Source organism: Dromaius novaehollandiae, chromosome 18 (genome assembly GCF_036370855.1).
Source record: "Dromaius novaehollandiae isolate bDroNov1 chromosome 18, bDroNov1.hap1, whole genome shotgun sequence".
Lineage (NCBI taxonomy): Eukaryota > Metazoa > Chordata > Aves > Casuariiformes > Dromaiidae > Dromaius > Dromaius novaehollandiae.
Window position 1 is genome coordinate 3,990,403 of NC_088115.1, and position 17,500 is coordinate 4,007,902.

Consider the following 17,500-nt stretch of genomic DNA (forward strand, 5'->3'; position numbering starts at 1 on the left):
AAAAATTAGGTCTGATAAACAAAAGGAAATGTGGTTAAATGAGGGGAATGGATTTTTTTTTTTTTTTTTTTAGCTATTTCAGTGGGAGAGATTTCTTGTGAAATCTCCATGACATTCACAAAGACCTTAGGAAACTCTCTCTTCTCAGAATTTATTTTTGTGCTTAGAGGTTGCATTTACTTTTTGTTTGTTTTTTTCAAACTTTAGAGTAGATTCAAAAGAATAAATGCTGTCTGGGAGCAGAAGCATTACTTCAGGTTGGGCATAAGTTTCCTTGAAGCCAAACTGTAACTTATCAAAATTGATGGGAAAATAGGCAATCTTTAGCAACATGGGCTGCACACACTGTTTAGTGCTCCCATCCTGCTGCTCCAGTCTCGTCTGTCTCCCACTCACCACCTGGCCACAATCACAATTATTGGTTTTATTCCAAGTTGTTGTCTCTTTTTATCTGGTTTTACCTGGTCAGGTCTGAGTGGTCTGAGCCTGTCCTGCGGTGAGGAGCCACGGGAGAAACAATTGCGCTCCAGCGTTCAGCGTGGAGGGGGCGATGGTGAGTCCAGACCAGAGTATCTGGTCTAGGGCACCTTCCCAAGGCAAGAAGGTGAAGCAATACGAAGCAGTGGGACTGGGAGGCCAAAGACTGGGAGGCAGTGACTGCAGGGCAGTTTGGTGAGGGGAGAATGACTGCAGAATGTGAGGAGATAGAGGCCAGAGATGCACTGACTGGGTGAAAAGGACTAGGATTCAGGTGTCTTTTTGCTACCATGAACCTGCTCAGGTTGTCTTCTTGTTGGCTTTTCTTCATCCACTCCACATAGGCCAAAAAAAAAGAAATGCATATAAAGAAAGCTACACATTTGGCCTTTCTGCCACTCTCCAGGGGATGGTTGGGTGGAAAAAATAGAAAAGTATGAATGCCCAAATTCTTGATTAAAGCAGCTTGCATGGTCTCCTCTGGGCATCCTTCCCTGCTGCTGGAGATAAGAGCTAGCTCCCATATAAACACGCACACACATACCTGCATGCCTCTGAAAGAGGCCACTGGGACTCTGAATGGGTCTGCAGGCAGTTTGCTTGCAATCTGTACATCTGATTTGCCTTTGCCCTGCAGTAACTGATGCAAGACGAAAATGTGTGTGTGTGTGTGTGTGTGTGTGTGTGTGTGTGTGTCTCTGTAGTGCTAACGCTAGCAAGTGATTTTTTCTAATCAGCAGCTTAATAATGAGGATATTACTGTTTCTTTATTCATTTTAAAAGGTCCCACATGATCACAAGTAGATTTATTTACCAGTTATTGTTTGGATAGGTATAGTAAAGTAACCAGCAGCCTGGTCTATTGATGCAAGTGCTTTATCATGCATTTAATAGTCTTATTTCTCTGTAATGAATGAGTCCTCCAGTGGGAAATAAATTGAAATGCCAGTTTGGGGATCAATCATGGCACACATGCAGCCTCTATAATGGGAAGCCCGTGTTCTGTAGTGAAGGTATTTTTTTGGAATGGCTTGGCTACATTTTGTTCCTGCAGGTTTTGCCTTTGTTGAGGTACAAATCTCCTAGAAGAAATGGACTGACTAGTTCTGGAGAAAAAGTCAGAACTGAAATAAAATTTAATAACAATATGTAGGGCCCAGGATGATAAAGATGCAATTCCCCATTGCTCTGAATTTCTGAGACATTTACTTCAGTGAAAAATAACTGCAATGCAATGCCAAAGTGAAGTGCTCCAAGATGAGGGGGTTTGCTTTCATAAAGGAGTAGTCAGTCAAACCCACGGAGGTTAAATGTACCAAATACTGTGTATTTTTTGTTTCTTACCCATATTTGGAGCTGGTTGGTTCACATACACCAGCTTTTCTCCACGTCCCTTGAGCAACTGAACTGTGTCTCTGCCTGTGGGGAAGTGAAGGCTCTGAAACGATCTCTTGTCTCAAGGGATCGCGTCACAGAGAGCCTTGCCATGCACCGGGAGAGCGGGGAGGCAGTGCCTTGCGGCTGCTCTGCCGGTGCCGGTGTCGATGTGGGGCGACGGGACTCGTGCTGCTGCCAGCCCTGCCAGACGCAAGCTGCCAGCCCCTGTCTTCCTCCTCTCTGAGTCCCAGACAGGGCTCAGTGCTGACGAGGAGGTCTGCTGAGTCCACCGAAATACTCTGCATGCTTTAAAGGCAGCAGCGGACTGAATGTCTGCAGGATCAGACCACATTTCCAGAGTAGCAATAAAATGAAAATTAGAGGATTCGGGACCCCTTAGATGGGCAGCAGAGGAGAATTTTCTTCATGCTGCTGATCATGATGAATCCCTCATCCGCTCCAGGGCTGCACTGGATAGAAGATGGCTTTATTTCCAGGGTGTTTTATAGGGTCTGATCCAAAGCTCATTTAAATCAATACAGTTTTCTTATTGATTTCATTGACTTGCAGATGAGGTCCAGGAGGAAGGTCGCCAAATTAGTTCAACATCAACAGGGTCGGGATAGCTTCAGTTTGAGTCCAGGTGCCTTTGCCTGAGCTTCCCTGGAGCAGGGAGTTGTAGTCCTTGGGGCTAGGCTTCATCCCATGTAGTGTTCGTTATTTAAACTAAGCTTTAAACTGTATTATCTAATCTCAGCTTATTGCCTAGGCTTTTTCTGGGGTGAATGGAGAGAGATGAGCACCTAGAGAGGGCGATTCACCTGTCCTGATTGTCCTAAGTCTCTCCAGTGCCTTGGAGAGCACTGCCAACCCCTCAGCCCAGTAACCACCCTTGCAGCTGGTGAGGAGCATGGACATTACTGCAAGTGTCAGCTGCGAATGTGATCTTAATATAAGGAGAGAAAGAATATGTGAGAAGTTAATTTGCCATAAAATATGTCCAAGTCCCTTTTTTGCTTTTACAAGGGGTTTTTAACTGGGTAGGCTGAAGTGGTTTGCAGCAATAACGGGTCTGTCATAGGGGTGATAGATATCACTTTACTGATGGTAAAACGATATGAATCAGGCTTGTCTGCCAGTGTGATTACCTAATTGTACTGGGAGAGTTCAGCAAGGCCACTGCAGTTGCTCTGATTAGACAAAGTCTGTGGGTTATTCCACTCCTGAGCCTTATCACTCAGGTTTCAAGGCTCGGGAGAAATATGTCAGTGCAGCTGTCAGGGATTGAATGAACTAACCCCGGCAGTGGGAGATTCTCCTTCCAGTGCCGAGCTGAATACCCTTGAAAAGAGATGGGATATTAAAAAGCGGGTGCCTTGGAAAGGGAGGGGCAGGAGGTGAATGAATGGTAAGAGCTCTTACTGCGGCTTCGGTAATATTGATCTTGTCATTAATAATGCGATGAACCTTAAGTGAAATTCAAGTGTCACTGCCAAGGCAGGTTATTCCTATCATAAACGGCGCATCAGGCAACTTGAGAACGTTGATATTAAGATGGATGGAGAGGAGAGAGGGAGAAAGAGACAGTGTTCCCAGGGAGCCTGTACTCTGCAGATGGTGGAGAGGTGGTCTTACCTCAGGGCTGGGGTTCAGTGGAAGTTCAGTGCTTCTCCACACTGGAGAATTCGAAATGAAACACCCTACAAATTGAACAACCCCCCCTCATTTTCTGACAAGTGCTACTTCTCTTACAAGGCTGCATGCTTGCCTCTCCCTTTTTCACTCTGAGGCCCTGAGACTTGAGCTGCTCATGAAGCATTCCCTGCTTCTTTCCATTTTCAACATTTCTCATTTTTATTGTCATTTTCCTTGACTCCTGGGACTTTTTTCCAAACATTACCAAATTAAGATCTTTTTGTTTCATTCCTGAAAAATTTTCTGGTTTCCTTCTCTCCCAAACCCTCTAACATTTCTTCTGAAAGCAATATTTTTTGTCAACATGTTTCTCTACATAGTGGACTACTCACTTCCCACAGGGCTAGATAATATTTCTCAGGGGCCTGAAGGTTCCCTAAAAGCAAAAATGTGACTCCTAAATGGAGATCAGGCCTGCTCAGCTAGCAATTCTCTACATTCTCCAGGTCCCCATGCTTATTTGGACCACCTGGTAACTATCTGCTTTGCAGTAGCGTGGAGTAAGGCCAAGCTGAGTGTTATCTAGTCAGAGACTTAAAGCTATTCTGTCCCTGTGCCCAGAAGAAAAAAAAAAGATCTTTCATTGTGTTTTAAATTCCTGTTTTTCGGATGTTTAATTTTAGCTTTTATTTACTAGAAAGATAGAAGGTCATTATTAGCCCAGGTCTGGGAAGTCAGCGATGCAATGAGTTATCCAACGTAACCACTGTATTGATTAACATTTTTGATTTTTGATGTCTTAAACACATTTATGTTGTTTGCAGCCATGTCTTTGGTGCCCAGCTAGGGACATGACCTCAGGCTATGGGCATCTCTTCTGCTTGTCCCCTGAAATTCTCACCAGCCTTGACTTGTCCTGTTAAAATATTTCATTCCCTTCCTCTGAAAACCAAGCCTTGTTAATCAAAAGATTAGGGGTTGGGACAGTTCAGAAGACAGAGTGGATTCAGCATCTTTGGATACCTCACGGTTTGCTAGTGGCTGATTTCAGAAATGGGACTGAATGTTTTCAAAGAATTTTGCTGTTGACAGAAAAATGTATATAGGTCTTTAGGATCTCATATCTTACTTTTAATCTTATTCTTCTCATTGCAAATCTTGCTGAAGATCTTTGCCGTGCAGCATTTTCTCTTTCTTCTCATGGTTTTTGCAGGACATGAGAGACTCTAACATTTCAGATGCTTTAAAAATGCACCCTGGACCATGCAGACCCAAACCATTTCATAAAATTTCCTTCCTGTAGCAAATTTCTCCTTTTTTAAGATTTAGTGAAGCTACTCAGCTTGCTTTTTTTGGTCTGAATGGGACACAGAGAAATGTAGATATGTACACCAGATTAGATGCTGATACAATGCAAACACACTGCAGAGGAAATCCTGACGGAGTCAGGTTCCCTCCTCAGATTGTATCTGTGCTCAGCATGGTAACTCAATCTTATTTAATAGTTCTCTTCAAATCAAGGTGATGCTGTTTTCCAAAGCATTAAAAAGTTGAAGCTAATTACATCTTTATGCCGTTAAATATCCAGAACATTGCACATATTTTTCAGGAAATGGCATGACCTAATCTACAAACCTCTCACCACATGTGCAGTGCCCATGAAAGCTATTTCATAAACATTTCTTTGCTGCTTCCAGTTTATTGCCTGTATTTTCAGCAGGGCGTGGTGAAAAGATGCTACCACAAAACAATCCTTCGTGTTGCTTTCCTCCAGGAAAGCCCAGCAGTCCGGGACATCTGTTGCCTGGATAATGGCTCTCTTTCAAGAACTTTGAAACCAGCAGCTCAGGAGTGGTTTGAAGTGGAGCCTGGCTGGAGAATATCTCCTAGGGAGGAGGGAACAGATCTCAGCAAGGTAGGATACTGGGGGAGGACTCTCGCTACTAGATGCTGTCTTTTCGGGTGTGCAGGGGGACACCAGTGAGCTACACCAAATGAAGCTGTGGGCTCTCTCTAGCCCCAGGGCTGCAGACTCGCTAGCTCTGAGCTGGATAAAGAGACTGCTACCAGCAAAGAGACGCGTGAAGCATCTCTATGTGCCTCAGCCTCACAGTACTTTAGGCAGGATTCCACTGCAGAAGCTGGCCTCATTTCTAGAGCAGTGGAAAAGACGAGCTGTATCCAGGCCACCTAGTTTCAAGCCCAAAATGTATATGCTAATTTAGGCATCCCAGATTTTGACATTTAAAGTGGAGCTAGTCACCCAACAATCCCTTGGTAGGAGGTGAAGAGAAATAGGCACTTCCAGAGGCTGGGTCAACCCCTCTAAACATTGGATCTAAGCTAGGTCAGATCCTGCCTTCTCCTTGGCTGGGTGGATGCCTTCTGGAGAACGCCATTTCTCTCCATCAGCTTAGGTGATTAGCTCAGGTTTTTAGAAATCTAGTGTGAATTGAAGGGAATTTCCCAGTCAGGACAGCAGTGTGTGATTCAGTCTCTTACCTGGCACTGCCAACCTCTCGCTCCTTACATCAACAAGGAAGAGTCTGTTGCAGCATCTAAAACAGACCCCAACAGCAGGTGGTCCAAACCGTACTCACTTCTTTCCACTGATTTGGCTTTTGTGGCCAAATATCCCTGTGAGCACGAAAAGGGGAGACCATGGTGAGGGAGGACATCTCTCACACTCAGGTTTGGAAGGGATAGGGTTGGGGTATGGCCCTGTCTCTGATGAAATCCTCTGGGACTTACCCTTTCAGGTTTTCCCACTGTTCCCACACTTGAGAGCTCAGAGCTGGGCTGCCTTGAAGATTTAGCGTCCCAAAAGGCTGTGTCCCCAACCAGTGACCGAGTCACCCCTTCCCCATGCCTGCTATGGGGTAGCCAGGACACCTGTGGGCCTGCCACCCTGGAGAAGGGCTCCTTGTTCACATGGCATTCCCAGCGGGAAGACCAGGAGATCCTCCGCTGGACACTCAGCTGCTCTGATTTACACATTGCTAGTGATATGGCTCCCACTACACACACACACTGGAGGGGAAGAGGGGGCAAGCCGACCTGTTGGGGGTTCGTTATCACTGCTGCCTACGCCCTAGAGGCCTGTCCCCCCCGTGCCGTGCTCCTCCACAGCCCAGCCTGGTAACGAAGGGGTATGTTGCTGAGAAACCACTCCACTTCTTATCAGACGTGCTAGCTCGGACAGAGGCTGAGTGACTTTTGAAAAAGCTGGTGGCTTCAGCATGCCTTTGTTTTTCCCTGAACACAGTTAAGACTGCTTGGATTTCTGAGCTCTCCCCGGAGAATAAGCAGAGCCTACAGGCTGCTCACCTGGACTGCACGTGGTCCAGCTCCCTGGCTAAGTTTGTCCCTCTGCCCCCTCTCACCCTTCGTCCCCTCGTGCTCTTGCGTTTCCTCCTAGAGCAGTCCCATGTTGCGTGCGCAACCGCATGTCCACAAGCAGGCAACCAAGTGCTCAGCAGGCCAAGTGGAGCACTGACTGGTTGCAATAAAAGTGCAATATAATAATATATGGTTGTTGTTTTGAGCAGACCAAAGACAAGTTCCACAGATGGTTATAGACAGTCATTGCAGGTCTTTAGGAATTTTATTCCCAACTGCATTTCTTCAAAGGCTTCCTGGGTATATCCAAGGCCTCAAGAAGGAGGCAGCATGTACCACCCCACCTCAAAGAGCAGAGTATTTAGGTAAACTTCATCTTAGATCAATGGGATTTGGCTGTAAGTGGAAATTATATATTTAGCATGAAGGGCATTGCCATTCCCACGCTGGTGTGGCCAGCCCCATCCAGGCAGAGATGAGAGTCAAAACCGCAAGTGATAAGAGTACAGACCCGGAAGATTTATCTTCTTTGATATAATTCACGCTGCTTTACTGTTATTTACCCCCTGCTTTCAAAGCCTCTGTGGTTCCCTGACATTTTAGATTTTCTCCTTCAGTCTCCAGAGAGTGAAAATTGAGTGCCGCGGTTCTCAGGCTGTACCTTGATGGTGGGAGGCGACTGTAAGGGACTTCTCATAAACTCTGTGATTCCAGAATGGGGGATTTTTAATGAAATAATACAAGACTTAGGATAAAAATGTGAGATGTGCACTAGTCTGATGCTTCTTCTGTTTGTAACCAGTCATCAGCTCCTGGGGCCATGACATTAGGTAAAAATACTAATTTTCATATTTTTATTAAATATATATATCTGTCCCAGCAGTGGAGACAAGCTGCATGCACAGAATAGGGCCAGCTGATAGCATCATGACCCCTCAAGTCTGAAACAAGTTAAATGAACCAATAATGTATATATCTGTATTAGCTCTCTGCTCAGGATTTTTTTTTTAAGCCGCTCTTATTGGCAGGGTCTGATCATTTTGTGCTCTCGACCTCAGCCCCACCGGACTAAACCCTGTGTGCTTTGGTGTGCATGAGCTGGTGGGATTTATGCAGGCACCCGTCGCTCCCTTTGCCTTTCCCGTGGTGACGGAGGTGCCGCTAACGCGTGTTCCTTCCTCCTCCTCGCAGCTCGGGTGCCGGCGCAGGGTGTTCAGTGCCTGCCTTGTTCCACATATGAGTGCAATTTACCCCCCCAACTAGAAACATAAGCAAATGTAATCAAATATTATTCCCTTTCTCCCTCCCAAGCCTTCCCTTTCAAAGAGTCACCACCTTAAAAAAAAAAAAAATCAAATCAGCTGCTCTCTGCAAGCAAAGCTGGTGTTGATTGCCTGTCCAAGGCTGACAAAATCCTTCCTTTTTTTTAATCAACATGAAAAACGCCCCTACCCTTCCCACCAGCTCAGCCTTCCATCCGTGACAGCCCCTTCCCTCTCCCAAACAGGCAACGGATTTCAATTTAGCTTTGAGGGAGGGAAGCTCAATTGGGTTATTAAATTTCACACACTAATTGACACACCTGCCGTAAAATATAACTTGCACAAACACAATTTATACTAATGATGCGGGGGGGTCGGGGGGAGTGAAGCTTTCTGCTTCCAGTGCCTCTCCGGTTCCCCTCTCCCCCAGCTCCCGCGGGAACGTGGCTTAATTGCACCTCCGCAGCACAGGCAGTTAGCAGGGGTGGGAGGTTAAAGAGAAATAAATAACGAAATGCTGATGGGATGTTTCCTGTTTCTGCCCCAAAGAGCGTGCAGCGACGGGGTGTGCGGGGCTCGGCGCGGGTCGGGGTACGTCCGGCGTCGGCGTCTCGGGGTGCCGCGGCTCGCTGCCCGCGCCCGCCCGCGTCCCCAGATGCGGCAAAGTTCTACTTAATAAATCCTTAATGGGAGCCGATTAACCTTAGCCAGGTCCCTTGGCACAAGTTAACCACTGATGTTTTACAGACAGGTTTCTGCTGGGCTATTTAGAGATCTTCACTGCCCTGCGACAGCAGTTGTAGAGCAGTATTTAAATGGCCTTCCTCGACGTCGCATCTTGGCTTTAAAAAGCCCTGAGACAAACACATTGCCGCTGCAGCGTTCCCCTCCTCGCAGCTCATGCTTCCAGGCTTTGGACCCAAAGCAGGCAGTACATTTTTCCTTGAGTTTCCCCCGGTGACAACTAACCGGATAAACCCAATGTAACGTCCCGGGTGCCTGCAGACGGCAGGAGCAGAGCGGGCAGGGGCGAACGTGCCGGCAGCGAGAAGCCTCTCGGGAGCAGCAGCGCTGGCTCCGCTGCTTCCCCAAAATTGCTTTCCCCACAAAAATTAAAGTACAGGCTTTTTTTTTTTTCTTCCCCTGGAAGATGTTTTTAAATAATTAATGACAGAATCTTAAAGCCTGGGAGTTTAGCTGATTTTGTTTCTTAGTATAGTTACCATAAAAAAAAAAAAAAAAAATAGACCACTCTCTTCTTCCTTCAGAAGCTAATTCTAGTTTTTTCAAGCATATGCGCTGTTTCCAGGACTTAATGCTGCTTTCCAGGCCTGGGACTCCTGCTGGACAACAAGGAATGGAGCTGTCATCTTGAGGTAAGAGGAAGCTATTATAGTAAAGCCATGTTCAAGTAAGAGCTGGTGCTGCATAGCTGTTTTTAGCGATTGGTGATGGGCAATCTGGACTATAGTTCTGTCTTTGTACAAGTCACAGCATCCTTTCAAAGCAAGAAATCAATGGACTTGCTCTAATTTTAGCTGTGCCTGAATCAGAATGTCAGAATTGAAAATCTGTTGCATGTGACACTCACTAGGAAAAATTCAAGTCACTTTACTGTCTTTCTGCTGCAGCTCTTTCGTGCAAAGTTCCTTCTGAATATGTGGAAAAAACGGCAGTTTTGTTTGGTGTGTCAGGGGAGGTATATGCATACCTTCATGCTCTTCATGCCTTCTTATTCCTGAGCTTTGAGGAAAAGAAGCCAGGAACTATATAGGATTACAGGATGGAAATATTCCCAAACATGTAGGATTGGTCTAACAGTGGTTTTAAACCTGAAACAGGCTTATCCTCATGAGGAAAAAATGGTGGGGTTCTTCGTGCCATGAGGAGATACTCAGCATCTGCGGGACACAGCCCCCCAGAGCACAAGCTGTCCTTTCCTCACCGTTCCCACCTGTACTGCTGGATTCCCATTTGCGGCCTGGAAAACTAAGCTGCAGAGCCAGGGCTGGCACCGAGTCCTGACTTCCCGGCCTGTCCACAGTCCCTTTTTGTGGAGGGAGAGCACGAAGTCAGGCAGAGATAATCCCTGGCTCCTTCTGCCTCGTCCGCTTATTAATGCAGAGCATGGATTTCAGTACACCGACTGCTCAATGCTGTTATTAACAAAGCATAAATCTCTACATAGGCACTCTCACCCTTCGGGTCACAACCCCTGCAGGAGGTCGATGGTGGATCTCCAGCCCGGGCCATGGCCTCCACCAGTATCTGTCCCGATCTTCCCAGCCCTCAGCTGGCTCTCCAAGGATGGGGCCAGTGCTGGAGGGCTGGCCTGGGCGCCGAGACACCCGCGAGGTAATGCCGATGGAGCAATCGGAAACTGCACAGCCTTGGGCAGGCTATATTAATCCCTCTCAAGGGTTTGATCCATCTGTAGGTAGGATTTATGATTACCCCATGTTTTGGGGTAACCTGGTATGAAGTGCTCTCTGGACCTTTTCAGCATCCACTGTATCAACGCTGGAAGTTCTTGTTTTCTCTGCCAGGGCTCTGGCTCTGGCCCTGCTTGTCTCATCTTCTTTCCATTGCCTCTGTGGTGGGTACCTCATTTACACCCTTCTCCCAGCTTTTCCTTACATATTGCTCTGCTAGAGCTTTTTATGCTTTCCCATTCATAACTCTGATTCTAGGATCCTGATATCTCTTTGCTTTGCCCTTCCCACTTCACAGTCTTGAGCAGAGTCTCAGGGATGGATGAACAGAAATTACAGTCTGGCCACCCTCAGCAAAATAATCCCTCCCACCCTCCTGAAGCCTCCCTGCTTCCCCGCCTGTCTGTCCCAGGGGTGGGAATTAATCCAAACACAGACAGGCACCAGATAGCTGCCACCAACCTGTTCTTCCCTTGAGGTTTCCCACTGCCTTCCTTCTTCCTTCTTGCTTTTTCCCTTTCTTTTGCGCTGAACTCAGCCCTGAAAAAAGTCATTTGATGTCTTGCTCCTATTGTCCTTTAGCTGCTTCCTTCCCATGCTGAAAAGCCTTGGCTGCCCACATGGCCCGTCGTCGTTCCTTGTGGTCCACAGAAGCTCACGCCTCTGCTCATTCCATATCTCAAGCTCGTGCTTGCTCCCAAGAGTACTGATATTATAGACCTGTCCAAGAGGATTTTGCATTGTAGTCCTTAAGAAGGGAAGGCATTCAGGACTAGAATAAACCCGTTTCCTGCTGCATCAACTCTACGTTTCTATCAGCAGGTAGATCTGTGTGTGCCGTGTCGATGGCAACGCCAGTGATTGCCGAGAGCGAACAAGGACACGTGTGATTTCCATGTCAAGTTATGGCATGTCATGGGGTCTCAGCTTTGAACAACTTGGCTGCACTGCACGATTGCAGCCCCCCCGACTAACACGGCCTCCCCGGGGCACCACTGCGAGCAGCAAGCACAAACACTGCACACCACACCGGTTCCATTTTTCTGCAGTTTTTTTGGCACCCAGTAGGGGAGGTGGGGTAGGGGGAACAGGTGGCATCCATCCAAAATCGGCAAGCATTTCATTTTTGTCTTTATGGGCATTTTGTCAAGCATAACTGCAGCCTGTAACTCTACAAACAGTAATTAACCACAAGCTGTGGGCAGTGTTAAAGTGCTTGCCCCCTAACCTGCTGGCACACAGGAAATCTGAGATGCTACTAATAGGTTTTCAGCAGCTCAGTCCATTTCTGGCCCAAATCTATTTGATATGGCTCTCAGATAACGCTGTTGATTATTTTCCTGAGCACTCACTGAACGTTTCCTGTTGTGCGACTCTCAACTGTGAGAACAAACAAACAGCAAGGCGGGCGGGGGGCTGCTGAAATCGATACCCCATCCCGTCAGGACGCACTGGTGTCAACCAGAAATGCAGCTATGAAGTGGAGTCATTAATTAGCTAAAATGCAAGGCAAGCTGACAGGACTAATTAAGATGGGGAGTGACAGTCTGGAGCCCCCTGGACTGCCTACTTGGTTTTCTCTGTGCATATGAAATATGGGGGGGTTTTGTCCCTCCTGCGCTCGAGGCCACCGGAGGGGAAGGCATGCGGCTCCCCCAGATCAATAGCTCATCTCCAGCAATGCCCTGGGGCAGCTGCTCTGGAGGAAGGAGTGGGATGGCCCCATGGCTGCAGCAGTGATGTCCTCCCTCCCCAGCCTTCCTCTGCTCTCTCCAGGGGGAATTTTGCTCCTACCTCCGCAGTAGTTAAATTTTGTTTCAAGATCCAAAACAGGAGGGTCCGTAGCCCTTGCCAAAGAGGTCATCTTCTAAATCATCCTTTTTCTATAACTCTGGATATTCAAGTTACTCCTCAAAATGACCAACTTATTTTGTAGTGTGGTGCTTTCAGTCCTATCTTGTGGCAATGAGCTTCATGAGTAACAGGGAAAATCTTTCTTAGGAAAGTGGTGGATCAGATTTAGGCTCCTGATTTGGGTGTCTCTATACTGGGCCAAGCTCTGGAGCCCCAGCAGGATGCTGTACTGGTAGGGACTGCTGGAGACAGTGCTTTGGCCGGATCCTTCCCAGCCCAGGCATGGGCGCAGCATGCTACCAGGAGAGTTGCAGCTGCTGACGTGAAGCCAGGCTCAGCTGCGCTACGCTGGTCCCCAGGGAACCGTCCCGGATGGGGCTTCAGACCCTGAGGACTGGACACCTGCAGGTGTAGCTGGTAGATAAGAAGGATCTGAACTTGGACTTGATGTCTGAACTTGCCAGTCTCTTTGTGGCTTTCACCGTTCATGCCTCGTCCTGCCCCACCAAAGCAGTTGGGAGCATCACTGCTGGCTCCTTTGGGCACAGGATAAGTCTCATACAAGGGATTGGTACTGATGTCCTTCAGGCACAGGGTAAACCCCAGAAAGGGGTGCTTGGCGTTTCTTTTTGACGCTCAGCTACATTATCTGTACTGGCCCAGTTTCATGCTTTCCTTTTAAATAATTTTAAGAGTTTCTCTCCAAGGGATTACTCTCCAGAGCTGACAGACAGACAGGTCTGTCTGTCTCTCTGCTTAGCAATCTATCTTTTCTGTAAATATTCTTGCTTTATAGCATGTGAGCCCCGGATTAAATGCACAGAAAGAAACAATTCACTGTGACTTGGCCTGTAAAGTCTTTTGAAAGTTAAGTTATGGCTGTTAAATGTTAACACCATATAATGCCCGTCTTTATCGTATCTTTGCAATAAAGTGATGACATGGGTCTATTATGAGCTAGTCACATAGAAGCTTCCAAACCTACAGTATTGTAATGGCATTTAATCTCCTTTCCAAGTGCCTGAGATTTTCACAGGGGCTTTGTCTCCAGTGTTTCTCCCGCCCCTGGCTCTGGAATCGCTGAGCGCTCACACTAAGGCGAAGACATTTTAAAGAGAAAAGATGAAATCGTCAAGTCCACCCCCAGCTGTGCGAGGCCTGGGAAACCTCACACTTTCCCTCAGCCATTACAATGACGTGTCTGCCTTGCTTCTGCCACACTACCTGTCCTTTTCCCATCCTCAAGGACAACTGCAAAGTTGCTTATCAGCCTGTAAATCAACTGTGGCAATAAAATGCTGGCATCCAGAGCAATAGCTTTTGTACTAATGTACTACTTTGCAATTGCTGTGCATATCCAACATATTAATGACACAAATTCATTACAATAAATGAAGATACTGACTGGCTGGGCGCCAGAGTCGAATAAGGACAAAAAACTTGCTTTTGCTCCTGCCAGTTGGCAAGTTTGCGATGCAAAGTTGAATGTGTCGGGTATAGAGTGCTTTTGGCAAAAGATGGGAAGGAATGACTGCTAAATATAGTACGCAATGGTGCCAGCCTAGCTGGGGAGTGAAAAGGGAGGCTGCTTCCACAAGCAATCAGTGAGCGGAAATGATTTCCAGGTAAATTAAAGAGGCAAATGGTTTCATCAACAGGGTGATGGATTGTGGAACCAGCTCCCACTGGTAGGAGGTTATTCAGGTAAGAAAAACTGCTAATGTGAGGGAGCCATCACAGCCTGGAAAATGTGGGGATTCTCTCGGACTATCAATTTATCCGTTGCTCCTTCTTTGCTAATCTCTCTACCCATTGATCTGTCTCTCTCCATCTACTGATCTATCTGTCGCTTTATTGCTCAGTCTGTTGCTCTTTCTGTTGGTGATCTATTGATCTATATATTGATATGAGAAATGAGTGGAGAAATTATTGAACACTTAGGATACTTTATTGTGAGTGATTTAAAAATCTTAATTTGTTTACGTTAGCAAAGAAAGTGCAGTGCAATCTGTACTAGCACAGAGGAAAGACACTTAATACCAAAGGACTCTTTAATTTAGTAACAAAATCCGATGCCTGCAAATTAAAGTTAGAACTATTAAAATGAAAAATATGGCATAATTTTTTAACAGCGAGGATAAGTAACCATTTGAACAAATGATTAAGAGAAGTGATGGATTCTGCAGCTTGCAAACAAAGTCTTCATAATTCTGGAAATGAAATTATGATTAATCACATGCTATTTGGTTAAAAGTTGAAGTAACTTGATATTTTGTGACCCGTGTTCTGCCAGGGTCATATTAGGTGATGTAACAGTCTAAAACCTGGACGTGCAATCCTGCCCTGCAGGCAGCTGAAGGTGGATCCATGAATCCACCCTGTGCACCCATCTATCTACAGAGCATCAACCGTGAGGATATCTTGCGACAAAGAGCAATTATGCAAGAGAGACACTGGTTGGGAAACACAGTTTGTACTAGGAGCTGGAAAAAAGCAGCCCAATTTCAGCTTCTCTCTCCTGTCTCACTGAAGGAGGAGCAGTGTGGTGACAGTGAGGAGAGTGGAAGCGCTGCAGCAAAGCATTGGAGATGTTCTCCTACCTGTATCACACACGACACACCCTCTTTTAGTGCAAGTGTGCTTCTCTGGTCCATGGTGCACCAGGCCCTTCAACTAACAAATGAATTTGAGCTGGCAAAAGATAGGAAAACAAAATTAAGTCTTAATGAGGAACCTAAACCAGCATTTCTGGAAAGAACCCCCTGCATGAGTAAAGTGCGCACTTCTCACATTGTGGCTGAAAATGTCCTATGTGCTTTGCTGAGCCAGCAAAAATATTTATTTCTGCTATTGCTATTTTGGAGTCCTGCTGTCTATAAGCATGATGGAGGCAGGGAGACCACTGAAACTGTCCTCAGCCCACCTCCTCCTTCTGGACCAGCAGAAGGAGGGTTTCAGGGGGGGTAACCAAGTCAGCTGCTGGGCTCTGAAATCTCTCCTGCCCTTGTGAATGCATCCACGGTCCTCTCGGCAAAGCATCCACCATTCTTTCTTCAGGAAATAAACTGCTCATCCAACGGGGCTGCAAAAGCAATTAGGCATGTTATATATTTGTAAGCAGCAGGGCAGCACAGTTTGATGAAAGCAGAAAATGGAAGTCATCTATAAGGACATTAAGCAATCTCGCCAAGCCGTGAAGAGAGAAGGTCTCCACGTAGGCTTGCAAATTACACACAAGCCACACACTTTCACAGTTCTCTGCAACTGGGATTTTTTTTACTATGACTGAAGATGGTGATAGGAAAACTGCAGAAAATGTTAGCTGGAGACAGGAAATATTCTTAGGGTTGTCATGAAATGGGTATTTATTTTTTTGTGTGAATGAAATCCCCATGCAACTGGCACATACAGTCTCAGAGAGAATTTTAAAAAAACCCACCAACTTTTCTGCGCCTGCTCTGAACAACTTCAGCACTTTTCCCAATGCCACCCCCAAATACAGTTGTGAAACATGTAGCAATAGTGACCTGAATCAAAGCCAGCCAAAGAAACAGCGCTCTTGGTCCAAAGTCCAGGTGAAATCCACTTGCCTATGCTCTGTGTCGAGGGAATAAAGCACCTCCCCAGTTCTCCGAAGGAGCGTGAGAGGTGGCAACAGTAGCTTCTCCCGGATCAAGCTGCCTGGGCACAGGGTGACGGCAGAGCCGGGCATTCGAGGCTGCCCAGCCAACGGGGCTGTTTGTGACATGGTCATTGTGGACTGGGGAAAGCTCTTCTGGCAAGTCCTGCAAGAAGTCAAGCTCCTTGACTGCAGTTGTTGAGAAACCCCTTATTACCACCTCCTGCTTGTGGATTCTTTTCTTTTGCCAATGGGAACATAAATAAAAGCGTCCATACTATGGCAGATGTTGAGCTGTTTCCTGACCCGGCTCTGCTGGGCTTCCTTCACCTGCGTTCCCAAGCACCCATTCATTCAAACACTGCGAGGCGAGAGAGCAGTCGTAGGAAACAGAAAGTTTCTGTTCGAACCAGCAAGGCGATTCAAGGCCTTCCCTCCACAAAAAAGCCTCAACATGCATTCATGCTTCAGAGGATCTTCAGAGTTTGCTACAGATTTAGTGGCAAATTCAGCTGGAACTAAGGTTGATTAAAGCTCCCAGATAATTACTTGTTTAGCTGCAGAGTGTGTGTTCGAGGAGAAGTGTTGCAAAGCTTTATAAAGAGTGGAAAGCCCAGTGCCTTGGCCAGAATTGCCAAGTGAACGGATGTGCCAAGTGGAGCGCCGTAATGATATCAGTAACAGTAATTATACAGAGAGGGAAGCAAACACTTACTCCATACAACTGCAAATCTGCTACAGCCTTGTGCAACTGTATATCTCTGCCTGTGCCTCTAATGGGAGCTTGGCTGTGGCTGGATTTACAAGTGGGCTCATTCTTAGACTCCTGTGTTTAAGTTTACCCTTCCCTCCTCCCTTGCCTCTCCGCTATTTAGCTAAGGGCTTACTGGGCCGGCTCATGCAGTGGCATGACTCAGAGCACAGCTCTGCTGAAGGCAGGGAAGACCTGTCACTTTGCATGAGTGAACATCTGTCCCCAGGTGTTTAGAAAATAAAATGCTCATGTGCACAGCATGGATTTCCCCTGAACAAGCTGGGCTGCAGAGAGACAAACTTCTTGTCGAGTGCCAGGGGACCAAAGCGGGCTGCACGCGTGCGTCTCCCACTGCCCTTTGGGTAGCTTGGGAGTTGAACTGAGCCAGGGACTGAAATATTTGAAGGGCAATATTAAATGCAGCGTTCATTTAGAAATGACACAGCCTCTTCTGCCCTCATAACTTTGGGACCCCCTCCTTGCCACCTCCACAAAGGTTTGGCAGAGATGCCAAGGACTTGGAGAGCATTCAGGTTTGAACCTCCCAGTTTGGTTGAAACCAAGGGAGGAAAGAGGCCTCAGGCAGGAAGGGTGCTGAGTGTGTTGAGGGGTGGGAAAGGCAATCTGTGGGGATGCGGGACCCTGCCTGTTTCTGGAAGGAGGGATGAAGTGCAGTACGCAGCCTTGGACTCATCCTCCTTGACTCTATACAGCTAGTAGGGTGCCTGAGTGTGTAGTGAAGTCTGCTTAG

The 17,500-nt window shown here is 46.8% G+C and overlaps 1 long non-coding RNA gene across 1 annotated transcript; it reads right to left on the reverse strand.

Annotated features, from left to right (window-relative positions):
* Positions 1-4,972: 4,972 nt before the first annotated feature.
* On the reverse strand, positions 4,973-11,288 carry LOC135330246 (uncharacterized). The gene is made up of 3 exons (XR_010392125.1): positions 10,985-11,288; positions 5,992-6,126; positions 4,973-5,375 (listed from the first exon to the last, which is right to left on the reverse strand). It is a non-coding gene; the product is annotated as an uncharacterized LOC135330246 (long non-coding RNA).
* Positions 11,289-17,500: the final 6,212 nt, after the last annotated feature.